We start from the raw sequence: 15,396 nt of genomic DNA on the forward strand, positions 1-15,396 counted from the left end.
AATGGTGGGTGGAGGCTGGGGGCTCCCTGGCCGAGTGTTGGACTTTGGGGCAGTTCCGCTGGGCCAGCAGCAGGGGTGAAGACTCAGGGATGGGGTCTTGGGGTCCAGGTGTAATGCTGGAATCTTGGGGGTGGTGTCACAGCCCGGCAGGAGCTCTGGAGCCACAGGGGTAGAGCCTCAAGCCCAGGTGCAGTGAGAGCCTCAAAGCTGGAACTAGGGACGGTGGAGGCAGAGCCACGCAGTTGGAGGGCTGTTCCACCAGCGTGGGGACTGTGGATGCCGAAGTCCAACAGACAGGGTCGGTTCCAGTGGTCTACGGGCTGGGCCGCCAGAGACTGGGGTTCTCCCCAACCTAGGTCCCGCTGAGGCAGTCACCCAGGGCTTCCTAGGTGGGGCGTGTGGCACCTGAGGGGGCTCCTCTGTCCAGAGCCTGCGCTGGGGGGTGGGGAGGGGCACTTGGCTCCCAGTCACGGGGAGCCTCAGCTCTGCCCACTCTCTGCCCTGCCCAGTGGGGGCAATGGGAAGGCTACTGCTACAAAGCTGAGTCCAGAGCAGACCTGTCGCCGTGCACCTGAGAGCTCAGGGTGGCGTCAGCTGCAGAAACCCAGAATCGGCAGCCACCGGATTCCTGCTGCTCCTGCTCTTTGGTGCAACGTCTCTGCACAGACGCTGAGCAGCTCCCTGATCAGTGCGGAAGTTTGTGGTGGTGGAGGGAGCAGGCTCACAACACGGGCCTGAGCATGGAGCCCCAGGGCTCTGTCCTCCTGCCCTTCCCACGTGTGGGCGCCTCCCCATAGCTCCCTTCCATCTTGCTGGCTGAATTGCCCTCACCTTCTCCTTCACGCTGAGTGTCCCGTGTTGCTTCTCGGGGGTTTTACAGTGTTCTTTCCGAGAAGAGCCGCAGGTAGGCAGACATCCGCCTGCAACTTTCGAGAGCCTGGCGCCTGTGGGGGCTGCTTTTAGTCCACCTTTCTTCCTGATTATGTAATTTTATTCTCTTTTAATTACATTGAATAGTTTTCATATATTAAACCACTCTTGCATTCCTGCAATCTTGCATATACTTTACTTAGCAATGATTTATTATCTTTTATATATATTGCTAAATTTGTTTGCAAATATTTAAAGATTTTTGCATCTATGTTTATAAAGGATATTTGTAATTTTTTTTCTTATAATGTCTTCACCAGGTTTTGGTATCAGAGTTAAGTGAATCTCATACAACTGAGGAACTGTTCCTTCCTCTAACTTTTGAAAGTGCTTGTGTAAGAATGGTACTAATTCTTCCTAAAATGTTTATATAATTCATTGGTGAAGCCATTTGGGTCTGGAGATTTCTTTGTTGGCAAATATTTTATTATAAATATAATTTTTTTTTTGAAACAGAGTCTTGCTCTGTTGTCCGGGCTAGAGTGCTGTGGCATCAGCCTAGCTCACAGCAACCTCAAACTCCTGGACTCAAGTGATCCTCCTCCCTCAGCCTCCTGAGTAGCTGGGACTAAAGATGAGGGCCACCACGCCTGGCCAATTTTTTCTATTTTTAGTAGAGCTGGGTTCTTGCTTTTGTTCAGGCTGGTTTTGAACTCCTGATCTCAAGAGATCCTCTGGCCTAGGCTCCCAGAGTGCTAGTATTACAGGCGTGAGCCACCATACCTGGCCAAATTTAATTTCTTAATAGGCATTGGATCATTTAGGTTTTCTATTTCTTCTTACTTCAGTTCTGGTAAGTTTTATTTCTCAAGGAATTTTTCCTTTTTTAAATAAGTTGATATTTTGGCACCCATTTGTTTATAACATCCCCTTATTATTCTTTTAATGTCTTTATGATTTGCAGTGATATTTCTTCTTTCATTCTTATTTTTGGTAATTTGTATTTTTTTCTCTTAATCAGTTTTGCTAAGGATTAATCAGTTTTGTTAATTTTTTAAAATGTCCAACTTTTGACTTTTTTGATTTTTTGCTTGTCCATTTTCTGTTTTATTTATTTCTACCAGTAAATGTTCTTATTTCCTTTCTTCTACTTAATGTTGGTTTGAATTTTTTTCTTGCCTTTTAAGGTGGAAATTTAGGTATTTGATTTAGTTCTTTTTTTCTAATACGGACATTTAAAACTCTAAATTTTCTACTAAGCTCAGCTTTATCTGCATCCTACAAATTTTGTTATGTTGTGCTTTTATTTATTCTTTAAGTAGAGATATTTTCTAATTTCTCTTTTGATTTCTTCTTTTATTTAAAGTTTATGTAGAAGTGGGTATTTTAATTTTAAAATATTTTAAGATTTTCTGGGTATCTTGTAATTGATATCTAAACTTGTTCTATTGTGGTCAGAGAATATTATTTTGATCCTTTGATATGAATTTGAGCCTTTGATATTTTTTTCATATTTATTTTTATGTCCTGGCAGGTTTATAGTGAATGTTTTAGGTGCAATTAAAATTAATGAATATTTGCAGGTTTTGAGTGTAGTGTTTTATAAATGTCAATTATGCCAAATTGGTTAAAAGTGGTGTTCAACCTTTTAATATCCTTACTGACTTTTTGGGTCTATTTGTTATATCAATTGCTGAGAGAGTGGTGTTAAAATCTCCAACTATAAGTGTGAAATTCTCTATTTTTCTCTTTAGTTCTGTCAATTTTTGCTTTGTGAACTTTGAAACCTTGTTATGAATGCATGCACATTTAGGATTGTTAGGTCTTCCTAATGAGCTGACCCTTTTAAAATACTCACCTTATCTTTGGTAACATTTTTTATCTTAAAGTCCACTTTGTCTGATTTTAATATAGCCATCAGCTTGCTTTGTTTACTGTTTGTATAACATATCTTTTTCTAAAAATCTTTTCCTTTTGATCTATCTGTGTCTTTATACTTAACATATGTTTCTTTTAAATAGCATATAGGTAAGTCTTGCTTTTTTATTTGGTCTGACGATTTCTGACTTACAGTGGGTGTGTTCAATCTATTTACATTGAATGTAATTATATCTATGATTAGGTTTAGGTTTACCATTTTGGCATTTGTTGTACCTATTTTTTGTACCTTGCTTCCTTTTTTTCTTGTATTCCTCTGGGATGAATAAAGTATTTTTTTAGTTATTCTATTTTGTCTTTTCTATTGACTTTGTAGCTATACTTTTTGTGTTATTTTTGCAGTTTGCTCTTTAGAAATTAAACCATGTGTTTTAAATGATCACAGTCTACCTTCAAATACATTCATACTATTTTGTGAACAATGTGAGAAACAGCATTATAATTCCATTTACCTCCCTCTTGCCCCTTATGCTATTGTTTTCCATATTTTACTTCTATTTAGCCTATAAATCCCATAATATATTGTTATTGTTTTTGCTTTTAACAGCAGATTTTTACAGAAGTTAAAAATACACATAGATGTGTGTATGAGATGTGCCTAGGTGTGGTTTTCCTTCTATTTAGTTACTTGGGTTCACTGGGCCTCTTGGATCTATGGATTAATTTTGGAAAATACTTGGCTATTATCTCAAAAAAAAAAAAAAAAAGAAAAAGAAAAAGAAAAAATATATTTTCCCCTGTTAACACTCTGTTTTCTTTCTTAGATTCAGGTTCATTTTGCCACTGGCTTCAAAAAATTTGTGGAAAGAATCAAGGCTTTCCCTTCTGCAGAGATTGGGATCTGAACACTGGTGAGATTCCAGAAAATTCTTTATGCTGTACCACTTGGCTGCCAGTCCCCTCTGCTCCCTGCACCCCCTTCTCACTGGGCTATTCTCTTTGCTCTCCAATCTTGCCCCCAGATTTCTGCACCTTGAGAGTTCTCTGTCAACCCAGAGGTCCAGCCTGCTTACCTCGTGGGATGGTTGCAGCACACGTGGTGGAGGCCAAGGTTGCCTTGGAGAGATGTCCTGCCCACCCCAGCTTCAGCCTTGCACTTGGGGAGGGTGCCGGCATCTTAGGGTGATCCGTCTTACGCCTCTAACCAACCCCTGTCCTCAGCACACTAGCCCTGTGCACTAGACAAGAACAATGGGAGAGGGCTGGTGGGCGGTGTAGATGCATACCCCGCCCGGGGCTCCTCAGGGTCCTCATCTGTCGCCAACCCATTCACCACTGTGAGTTTGTCACTAGCTCAGTGGGTTTCTCCTTACCCCCATCCATGGCGGATTCATCTTTCTCTGCTCCTTCTCAGTGATGAAAGCATTGTGGCTCTCTTCTTGTGAGGAAGGAATCATGACTTCTGAAATTTAGTTCATTTTGTTTCTTTGCATCCTCAGTTCTCTGATGGGCTTTAAATAATTGTGATAGTTGAGCGTAACTGGCTCGTTCCCATTGTTAGGCTGGGAGCAACAGTCTGTTGTGACTTTTGGCATCCTAGCTGGAAGTAGAGCTCAGTTCTTTCTATTTTAAGTTACATTCTATCTCTGGTACCTAGATACCTATCCACGCAGCTGGGGTAGGGACAGATTTGAGTGATTCCAACTCAAACTCCCTATTCCCTTCCTGTGCAGAAGACCTCCTATTGGGGAAACTCGTAACTTCTGACTCCTTCTCTCACAAGGAGTTGCCCCCCTAAGGGGCTCTTCAGAACCCATGAATGGATTTCTGCAGGGTCCACCCCATCAGTGTCACAGAGACGTCTACATCTCGCTATTCAAGACGTGGCCAAGTCCCTCACCCTCTCAGTTACCTGATGCATCGCGTGTTACCATGGGAATCCCGTAGTGAGGGGCAGCCCGTTACACACATTTTCAGGCCAGGGACATCAAGGCCTACAGAAATGCCAGAGCCCCCAAGGTGGGGGTAGGGGTGGGGGTAGGAAACGCCCACTTGCGGACATTTACTTGGTATCTACTTTGAGCCGCCCTTTTCCACAGCTGATCTGTGGCAACCCCTTGAGATCCATGTTCTCATTTAGCACACAAGGAAGCTGAGGCTCCGAGGCTCTGAGAGGGGGTACAACTTGCCAAGGATAAGTGGCAGAGCTGGGATTTGAACTCACCTCTGACTCACTTCAAAACCCAGCCTTTTTTTTTTTTTTTTTTTTTTTTCGTTGCCAACAAGGAGGCAGCACAGCTGAAGTTGAGAGCAGGTGGACCACTGCTTTCCAGGCTGGCCCAGGCTGACCCTGCAGGTGTTGGCCATGGGGGGAGAACAACAGTGGACCCTCTGGCTCCTGAGACCTCCCATCAAGCCATGCATTCGCTAGTAACCTTGGCAGTTCAATTTAATTCTTTTCTGACCGTCAGTAATTTTCTGAAAATCTGAGTTGCCCTAAATCCTTTGTAGGAAAAGATCTCCTGTGGGAAATTGGGAGCAGCTCCTCCAAGGGTGTCTCTCCCAATACCTGGACTTACAGACAGAAAGGGACAGAGGAGAGCAGCGCCCCCACACACCCCAGCCCCTGCCCGTCCCAATGTGCACGAGCCTTCTCTCCACACCAGAGGCTACCACACACTCAGCCTCTTCTCCCTGCCACCGTGGCTCACGCAGGAAAAGCCAAAGTGTAATTAGTTAATAGCAGAGCTCCTCCGTTAATGGAAAGGGCATTTCAAACTTATGCAAACTGATACTGTGGGATTTGTCAGAAACCGTCAATAGGATGCAACAGCAAGGACTCACAGGTCACTTGTCAAGTGGGGACAAAGCTTGTCTCGTTTAAGCTTTGAGACCCACAGTGGCTCTCTGGATGACTGACCAGCCGGGACACAAGAGTACTGGGGGGAAGAAGCTGGGGAGTATCTTCTCTCTAATAATAGCTACGTGTCAGGACCACTGCGGACCCAACAGGCATATCTCAGCTTTCCCTCACCACAACCCCAGGAGGTAGACACTAGTACTGTTCCCATTTTATAGTTGAGGAAACTGAGACTCAGAGAGGTAAGTAACTTGACTGAGGTCGAACAACTAGTCAGTGGTGAGCCTGGCATATGAACCCGAGACTGTCTGAATTCCAGGTCTACGTGGTTATCCCCTTTGCCTGCTACCTTTCCACTCAGCAGTTAGGACACTGTAACACCTGAGCTGCTAATGGAAGGTGCCATCTGCATCCTCTGAAGGCTGGTTGTCACCACACCTCTTCCCTTCTCTTCCTGGGCTCACGGCCACTCTACATTTTCCAGACTTCTTTTTAGTTGGATGTAGCCATGTGACTGAGTGCTGGCCGATGTCACATGAAGAGAAGTGTCTTCCCCCAACTTCCTGCCAAAATATGGTCCTTGTGCTCATGGCATGGCTGGAATGGAAGTGATCCCAAGGCAACCTTGTGTTGAATATGGTTGACACATAAATTAGAAGGAGCCTGGGTCCCTGGTTTTCCATTTGGAAGAGAATATTTCTACCAAGCTCACCTGTGTCATACTTTTTTATTGACTTAAACCCCTTAGATATGAAGTCTTACCCACTGGAAAGGGGTTGGAAGGCCACTGGGGACTGGGGTTATGGGCCTTTTTACTCCCCCCAGCTAACCTGGTCTTCATTGTTGCACAGATTCAGGTTGGGTGCAAGACCTCACTCAGGGTACCTGGGAGACCTCCAACAATTTAATTTTTCTGAAAGTTACAATGATATTTTACATCATTCTGTGTGAATTTAATTCACTCAAAAGATTTTATGGAGCACTTACTACATGCTGGGGATTGTTCTAGGTGCCGGAGAAAAGGAAGCCATAAAATCTCTGCCTGTTTAGAACTCACATTCTGGGAGTGGGCGCTGGACAGTAAATTAATAAATAAGCATGCCGTGTGGTGATCAGTGACATGGGAACTAATAAAGCCAGGGAGGGAGAGTGAGAATACCAGGAGTGAGGGTGGGGCCTCGGGGTCTGGGAAGACGTCTCTAGTTCAGGACACTTGAGCAAGTCCTGATGGGGAGGGAGTGGGCCGTGCAGGTGTGTGGGGAAAGGATGCCCCAGGCAGCAGAACTGGCCAGGGCACAGGCCTGAGGCCGGAGAGTGCACCGCCAGTTGGAGGAGCAGTGTCATGGCTCACACGGCTGGAGGGGTGAGGACCGGGGTAAGTGTGGCAATGTGGGAAAGAGCATCCAGCACTCTACCCGCAGGTATGTAGGTGTTCCATAAATGTTAGGCCCCTGCCTTCTTGCATGATCGCTTTGTAGTCCCCCAGGGAAATCCTCATGGCCAAGAACAAACAAATAAATAAATGAAAATTGAAGCAAATCAAACACAAATTTTCTTTATTGACTGGCCACTGCCTGAAATTTCACTAAGAGGCAAAATTCTTTTAGTGTAAGGCTCTGACTCCTGTATCATACAAATACTTCTGGCAAAGGATAGTATGCTAAGCCATTTTAGTCATGAAACCTTAAAGGGATTGATTGCAAATTTGACTGAGGTTACTAGGGGAGAAGGGTCTGAGAGGTCTGGTATCTGGAGAGGGGTGAAGTAAAGATTGAGTGAGGCCCAGGGAAAGGAGGGCAAAGGGGGAGAGTGGAAGCTTCTGCCTGTCCAGAGGTCATGTTTTGAGGCTCTTCTGTGTTGGAGCTTTAGGAGGGTGTCAAAGGCACTTACATCTGCAGACCTCACTGATTCTAAAAAGGGATTGCTCATAACTTACAAGTTTGCTTTGCTCTGAATGAATGAGTTCTCCGTAACCCCAGGAAAGGATGACCCTTGCCCTCCCACCTGGTCCGTAAAGATCAGGAGAAGAGAGAACCCCCCCAGGGCATAGACCAATGCCAAAGGTCTGGGCATCTCCAGGCTCCTGTCCCCTCAGCTCCCCAAATGCCCATTGTCAGCATGCTTGGTTATGGACAATAGAAACAACTGTTACAAGAATAAAATGGATTTATTAAATATTTGGGATCATTGGGAGTTGGGGGATGGGGGAAGCAAGTTCAAGGTAAAGGAAAAATGCCCCAACCATGCTGTAGAATTGGTCTGAAGATGAAGCCACATCACAGCTACGGAGAACTCATTGGTAGGAATTTGTCTCTAGACCACACCCAGCTGCTTCCCAAGTCCCAAAGCTCCTGTGTCTGCGAACGGGATTCCCTGGGCAGGGCCTGGTTCCTTAAGTCACTCACTTCCTCATTTGTAAAACAAAATCTTATACGGGTGTGTATGAAGCCAGAGCTCGTCACAGGCCTGCATTCTAACTGTAAGAGAGGCTGACAGTTTGAGTTGTAGCTACTGGACAGATATCATGGGAATTTCCTTCAATATAGAAAAGATTGGCAAAGTTAGGGCCAATGTTCCCCACGGGCGATGTCTTAGGGGCCTTTGAAAGTTCAAAGTCTTACTTGGAAGGAAAGTCCTAGACTACTTAGGACCCTGGAAAGATTGATGCCTGGGGGGTGGCCTTTGCTATGAAGTGATCACCAACAATGGCAGCATCAACTGAAGCTTCAAGGAGGGGTGCTGGGTGCGGCCCTATTCCCAGGGAACTCGCCCAAGGCAGGCTATGTCTGCTTGGTATTTCGGACAGTACCACACCCTGCAAAGAGAACAAGGCCTTCATGGGAAATGATGGAGAATGCACACAGACACACACAAAAATCATCTGAGTTTGGTTTGTGTGGGGATGTAATTACTGAGTTTTCCTGATGCTTGCATAAACTCACAGCTTAGAAAAGTGAAGAATTCTTTCTGAGAAAGTTCTGGGAAACAGAAGCCCGTAAGTGCTGAGAGGAATCAAGGAATGTTTTCCATTTATCCTGAGCTGGACACCAAACAGATGTATTCTTCTTTCCCTGCTCACTTAGAAGCCCTCTTCCTGTGCTGGGTTAATAAACCTCAGGTTTGAAGGAGATGATGTCCATTTTCATTTTCTGATCTGGCTTGGTACCATGTAGACATTATGAATAAATTTTAATGCATTGGAACCGCTATCTTAAAGCACCGTGCAGTCAGAACTCCACTATACGGCCGGGCGCGGTGGTTCACGCCTGTAGCACTCTGGGAGGCTGAGGCGGGTGGATCGCTCGAGGTCAGGAGTTCGAGACCAGCCTGAGCAAGAGCGAGACCCCATCTCTACTAAAAATAGAAAGAAATTATCTGGCCAACTAAAATATATAGAAAAAATTAGCCGGGCATGGTGGCGCATGCCTGTAGTCCCAGCTACTGGGAGGCTGAGGCAGTAGGATCGCTTAAGCCCAGGAGTTTGAGGTTGCTGTGAGCTAGGCTGACGCCACGGCACTCACTCTAGCCTGGACAACAGAGCGAGACTCTGTCTCAAAAAAAAAAAAAAAAAAAAAAAAAAAAAAAAGAGCTCCACAATACCTCAGTAATCAACTCCCCACACAGCTCAGACACAGATCACTGTGGTGTTCCCCAAATCACTTTCTCATGAAGGGCAAGGTTCTTTTTGGCAGGGCGGGGCTGGGCCAGAAAGGAGAACTTCGGTTACTGCTTCAAAACAAGCTTCCAGTCTCGGAGGGGCTCTGTGCGCCGCCATGCCAGTCCTCTGCCCAGCTGCCCAGCCGTGGAGCTTTCTCCTCATGACCTGCACCTGGCCGGCACCTCCTGTCTGTTTTGTGAGGTGGGGTGCAGAACAGAGTGGCTTTGGAAGTCCTGAAGGGCATTTAGGGTCTGACTTCTGGGCTGTGGGATTCTTGCTAAGCCGGATTCCTTCAAGATATCACTTTGACTTACTTGGTCCCTAAGCCTGTCTTATTTTTAATTTCCCTGCTAAGTTTCTGTTTTCTGGCAACATATAACCCCCTTTTTCTACTTCAGTAACCTCAGTGGTAGCTCTCACCATGTTAAACAACGGTCTGATTTGGCATGGAAAAAAGCAGTCAATTGTTTCCTTTAAATCTTAATGTTTTAGGCCCTGGGAACATTTGGAGTAACTAATGAGAAGACTTCTGGTGATGCATAGGTAAGATCTTAAAGGCTCTAATTGCTCCCCAGAGAAAGCTGTCAGGGTTAAGTTACCTCATTCAGTTTGTACACAGAACAGGAAGAGAAAAACAAGGCAGAAGTGAGTCGCAGAGGCCGAGGGGGCAGATGTCACCGAGATTTCTTGGACCTGGAATTATTTCTGGAGTTTTGCGTTGAGCTGTCTCCAGCTGGTACCTGCTAGCTGACTGCTATGCCCCCAAATGGTCAAACAAATGACTTACTTTTTCCTGGGTCTAGTTGCCTTCTAATTTGGAACCCAAATTATAGTTCTTTCTTCTCTTTCATTTATATACAAAACAAAACAAAAGAAAACCCCAAACTCCATTTTCCTTTCTAACTCCCACTTGAACTTTTTATTCGTGCATCATTCCTTTGTTTATTCACTGCACAAATATTCATCAATTGCCTCCTGGGTTTCAGACACTGTCCTAGGCACTGGGGCTGTGCCCTATTATTTATTCATTGTTGGCTTAGTGGCAATAAGATGAATTTCTGCACGAGGGTCAAGAGGACACAGGCATACCACATCTGCAGGCAGGGGCACCTCCCAAGCCAGTATCCCCCGCCTTCAAGTTGGGGCTGTGTGTGGTAGGACGGGGGAGTTCTGCCACATAATAATAATGCTCACTGTGTGCCCAAGGCACGTGGAGCACAAGGCACTTTGGAAATTGGGCTGAAAATGACTTCTTATTTAATTGTAACAAAAAGTCCTTTGTGTGGGCCGTCCTCCCTCCAGCCCACGGAGGCCCCGCAGCCCCTGAGCCCCCTCAGGTAAAAAGCTGCCCGGCTGCCAATGGCCACGCTGCCTGTGACCATTACATGGGCCTCAGCGGGTTTGGGAGCCGTACTCTTGGAATTAAGTAAGAAAACTGGAGGCGAGAGCAGAGCACGCCGTAGCCCAGGCAATTCAGTCTTCTCTTGATGTGACTGAGACCTAAACTGGGAAGTATTTGGCTGACAGTGAAGGCAGATAAACGTTACGGATTTGATGTAATCCCAGACCTCAGACTTGAAACTGAGCTTGACCCTTCCCTTTGAGCACTTTTATGCAATACTACTGGACGTGTAGTAACCAGGAAGGAAACAGAGGAAGGGTATCGGTACGGCCGTATGTCAAGTGTGGGAGAGAAGATGAGTGGGAGCAAGACAGGAGGTGTGCATTGAGTCAGGGGTTGCAAAACAAAAGAAAATCCTACACAGTGAAGGGGATGATAGCCCATGATAGGATTGGGGAGGCTGGGAATGTCATCTGGTTTAGAAATCCAATATAACCATTTAGCTTGGAATTCAATTTGTGAGAATTGCAAATGCACTCGTGTCCTTATAAGCCTAAGTGTTGGGGAGGAGGGAGCAGCTATCACTATATCTGCATTTCACATGGGGAAACCGAGGCACAGGAAGCTTATATGACTTGCTCAGGGTAGTACAGCTCATGCTAAAATTTTGCATAAAGAATAGTGTTTGTACTCTGTCCTTCCATAATGACAATACCTTGAATTTGTCATTTGCATTTATTGTCTCCTTGGACAAGTCCAACCGCCCTGCAGGAGGTAGAATGGGTGAGAAAACTGAGAAAGACTGACATTGGACTGCAACTCGCATTTCTTGAATACTTGCTATGTGCTTTGTGATTTCTGTAAGGAGTCTCAGAAAATACAATCTTTTAAAGGTTGGTATCATTTATCCCTGTTTTGGAGTTGGGGAGGCTGAATTGTGGGGAGGGTAAGAAATACACTGAAGGCTAGCAACTAGTGAATGGTAGACTTGAGATCCGGATCCATATGTACCACCCCAAAGCCTGCGGTGCTCCATGGCAGCAGGTGACTTCCACCACCTGCTACCTGCCTGTAGGAGCCCTGCAGCTGGGGAGGGCAGAGTTAGCATCAGAGCTTCATTTCTCCACACCTAACGTTCCTGCCAGACCAAGCTGCTTGTACAAGAACAGCTTTGTAGTCAACAGCAGAAGTGTATATTCTGAGAGGCCTCAGTTTGGATCTGGGCTCTTCTACGCACTAGCGGAAGATCTAGGATAATTATTCAGTGTCTCTCACTGTGTTCCAGTTGCCACATCTGTAAAATAAGGACAAAAACATCCCCTGGAGGATTTGTAGTGAGAGCTCATGAGTGTAAACCACTTGACACAGCTCTCAAGGTGTGGTGAGCTGCCAGCACTTGTGGCAGGTGCAGGGAGGACAGCTGAGTGCCTGTTTCCTGATGTGGTCTGTTCATGTTCCCCCATCTTGGTCCTTCTCGTGTCCACCGTGGGTGCAGCCTTCTTGCTGCCGTCCTCACACGGCCCTTCCTCCGAGTGAGCATGCACCTTGTGTCTTCTTCTTCTAAGGATGCCAGGCATATAGGATTAGGGCCCCATTTTAACTTAATTGCTTCTTTAAAGACCTTATCTCCAAAATACAGGTACATGCTGAGGAACTGGGGATTGAGACTTCAGCATATGGATTTTAGGGGAACACAATTCAGCCCATAAAACCTGGTTTCCATCCACTAGATGCCAGTAGCATCCCCTACTCCAAGTTGGGAAGACAACCAAAAATGTCTCCAGGTACTGCCAGCTGTCTCCTGGGGGCAAAGTGGACCACAGCTTTATACAGCAGAAGTTTTTAATGCTGACTACACATTAGAAGCAGTTGGAGAAATTAAAACAAAATCCAAAAAACTCCCACAGAGATTCTGATTTAATTTATTTTGGGGTGGGGCCCAGGCAAGGATATTTTGTGAAAGCATTCCAGACTATTCCAACTTGTAGCCAGGGAGGAGAACCCTCTTAGGAGTACTGAAGTGAACAACACAGAGATTAAATAAAAAATTTCATGATTAAAATTTTAAAACACAATTAAGATTATATTATGCATACTCTTTTGTAACATTTTCTTTAACAATGTGTCTTGAACATTTTCTTGTGCTGTTAGATATTCTAGAATAAAAATTTTCATGAATATATAGTTGAATATGCTGTAGGTCATTTAATCAAGGTCCTATTATATATTTTAGAGAGTTTAAACTTTTCTCTGTTGAAGTCATACTGCAAAGAATATTCTTGTATGACTATCTTTGTAAACAGCTTTGATTGATAAAAGTTGAGAGGTAGGAAACCTGGATCAAAGGGGTGAATATTTGTGTAGTTTTTGATAGAATTACTGAATTACTCCTCAGAAGTGCTGTATTAATTTAAATATCTGCCAGCAGAATATACAGTTGATCCTTGAACAGCATGGGGGTTAAAGGGTGCTGACCCTCCGTACAGTTGAAAATTCAAGTATAACTTTTGACTCTCTAAAAACTTAACTACTAATAAATAGCCTTTTGTTGACCAGAAGCCTTACTGAGAATGTAAATAGTCAATTAACACTTATTTGTATGTTATATGTATTATCTACTGTGTTCTGACAATAAAGCAAGCTAAAGAAAATGTTATTAAGAAAATCATAAGAGCAGATACATTTACAGTACTGTCCTGTATTTGTCAATACCGTAAGTTTACATCATCTGTTCACAAGATGAATCATTTGTCTGAAATAGCAGGCAACCGTCGTTGCAGACCTCAATCTATGGCGCATATCAAGCAATTCAACTTTTTTGTGTAATGTCATGACTTTTCTCTGCTTCTTGGGAGCACTTCCAGCATCACTGGTGGCACTTCGTGTGGGTCCCATGGTGTTATTCAAGGTTTACCATATTGCACTAAACACGATGAAAAATACTCAAGGACCACGAGAGATCACTTTTTATTGCCATACGCAATTTACTGGAGAGACGAACTGCTCACTCGGAGATGATTGGCGTCTCACGTCTTAAAGCCAATGCTTGCAACACCTGAGCTCACTGCAATAGCAACAGGAGCTGGTTATGAAATTATTACGGTAGTACAGTATGTGCTCCAGTTAATTTTATGCGGTTATGATTTAATGCTGCATCTTTACATTTGTTGCCATGTAAGTGTGTGCATAAGTTTTGATAAATTTTAACTTTTTGTAAAAGATTTGTGTATAGTTTATGGTAGTAAATGATAAAGTAGACTAGCATCTACATATATTTTACACGTTCGTGACATACTTGACTTCTTCTTAATTTTTTCAATATTTCTAGGCTATGCAGTTCATTTGCTAGTTTTTTCAAATTGTTGCAAATCTCCAAAAAATTTTCCAATATATTTATTGAAAAAGATCTGCTTATAAGTGGACCTGTGCAGTTCAGACCCACGTTGTTCAAGGGTCAACTGTATAAAAAAGCCATTACCCTATGTCCTTACCACTCTTGGGTATTTCAGTTTTTGAAATGAAACAAAATGTGGTACCTTGTTTTAATTTGACTTTCTTTGGTTATTATTGAAGCTAGACATTTTCTTCAAATATTATATGTTATCTATATTTTTCCTTTTTTTTTTTTTTTTTTTTTTTTTTGTTGAGACAGAGTGTCACTTTGTTGCCCAGGCTAGAGTGAGTGCCGTGGCGTCAGCTTAGCTCACAGCAACCTCAAACTCCTGGGCTCAAGCGATCCTACTGCCTCAGCCTCCCGAGTAGCTGGGACTACAGGCATGCGCCATTATGCCCGGCTAATTTTTTCTATATAGATTTTTAGGTGTCCATATAATGTCTTTCTATTATTAGTAGAGACGGGGTCTCGCTCAGGCTGGTCTCGAACTCCTGACCTTGAGCAATCCACCCGCCTCGGCCTCCCAGAGTGCTAGGATTACAGGCGTGAGCCACCGCGCCCGGCCTATATTTTTCCTTTTTTGAATTGCTTGTCCATGCCATTTTTTCATTTTTAACAATATTTTTATTTTTCTTATAGATTTACAAGAGCTAGTTATGAGAATATTAATTGTCTGTTACATATTGCAAATATTTTTTATCAGGTTATTATTTGCCTTTGGTGTTTATGTCATTTTTATTTCTAGAAGTAACTTTGATGTAGTTAAGTCTATTAATATTTCCTCCCTACTTCCCTTCCTCTTTCCTCACCTTCCTTCCTTCCTAATTTTATTCATAGAAAAGTTTTCCACATCCATGATCAGATCAATATTCATCTATATCTTTGTTCTTTTATTATTTTTGGACATTTGATTTTCTAAGTCTATTTGGACTTTTGGCATGCTTGTGAAGTGAGGATTGACTTTGCATTTTATTCCAAATAGTTATACAGTTGTCGTGGAACCACTTCTTAACAATTTTATCTTTTCCTGTTGATTTGAAATGTCACACTTTCCTAGACTAAATTCTTATCTGATTGGGCCTGTTTTGGTGCTTTGTGATCTGTTCTGCATTGTTAGATTTATTAGATTTATAATTTGTTCTGGCAGCCAAAGTTCAAGTTTTCCTCAGTCTTAATTTTTCAAAAGAATTTTTGAAATTCAGAACCATTTTTTTTTCAGATTCCAAAAATTCCCATTGTGATTTTGAGTAAAAGTCCGTTAACTTGGGAAGAATTTACAGATTTCCAACCTTAAATTTTGCCTTTTAGGCACATGATATAGTACTTCTAGTCTCAAATATTCTGTATGGGGCTTTGTAAAGCATGTTGTTTTCTTTATAAAGGTCCTGTACTTG

The sequence above is a fragment of the Eulemur rufifrons genome, chromosome 19 (genome assembly GCF_041146395.1).
Source record: "Eulemur rufifrons isolate Redbay chromosome 19, OSU_ERuf_1, whole genome shotgun sequence".
NCBI lineage: Eukaryota > Metazoa > Chordata > Mammalia > Primates > Lemuridae > Eulemur > Eulemur rufifrons.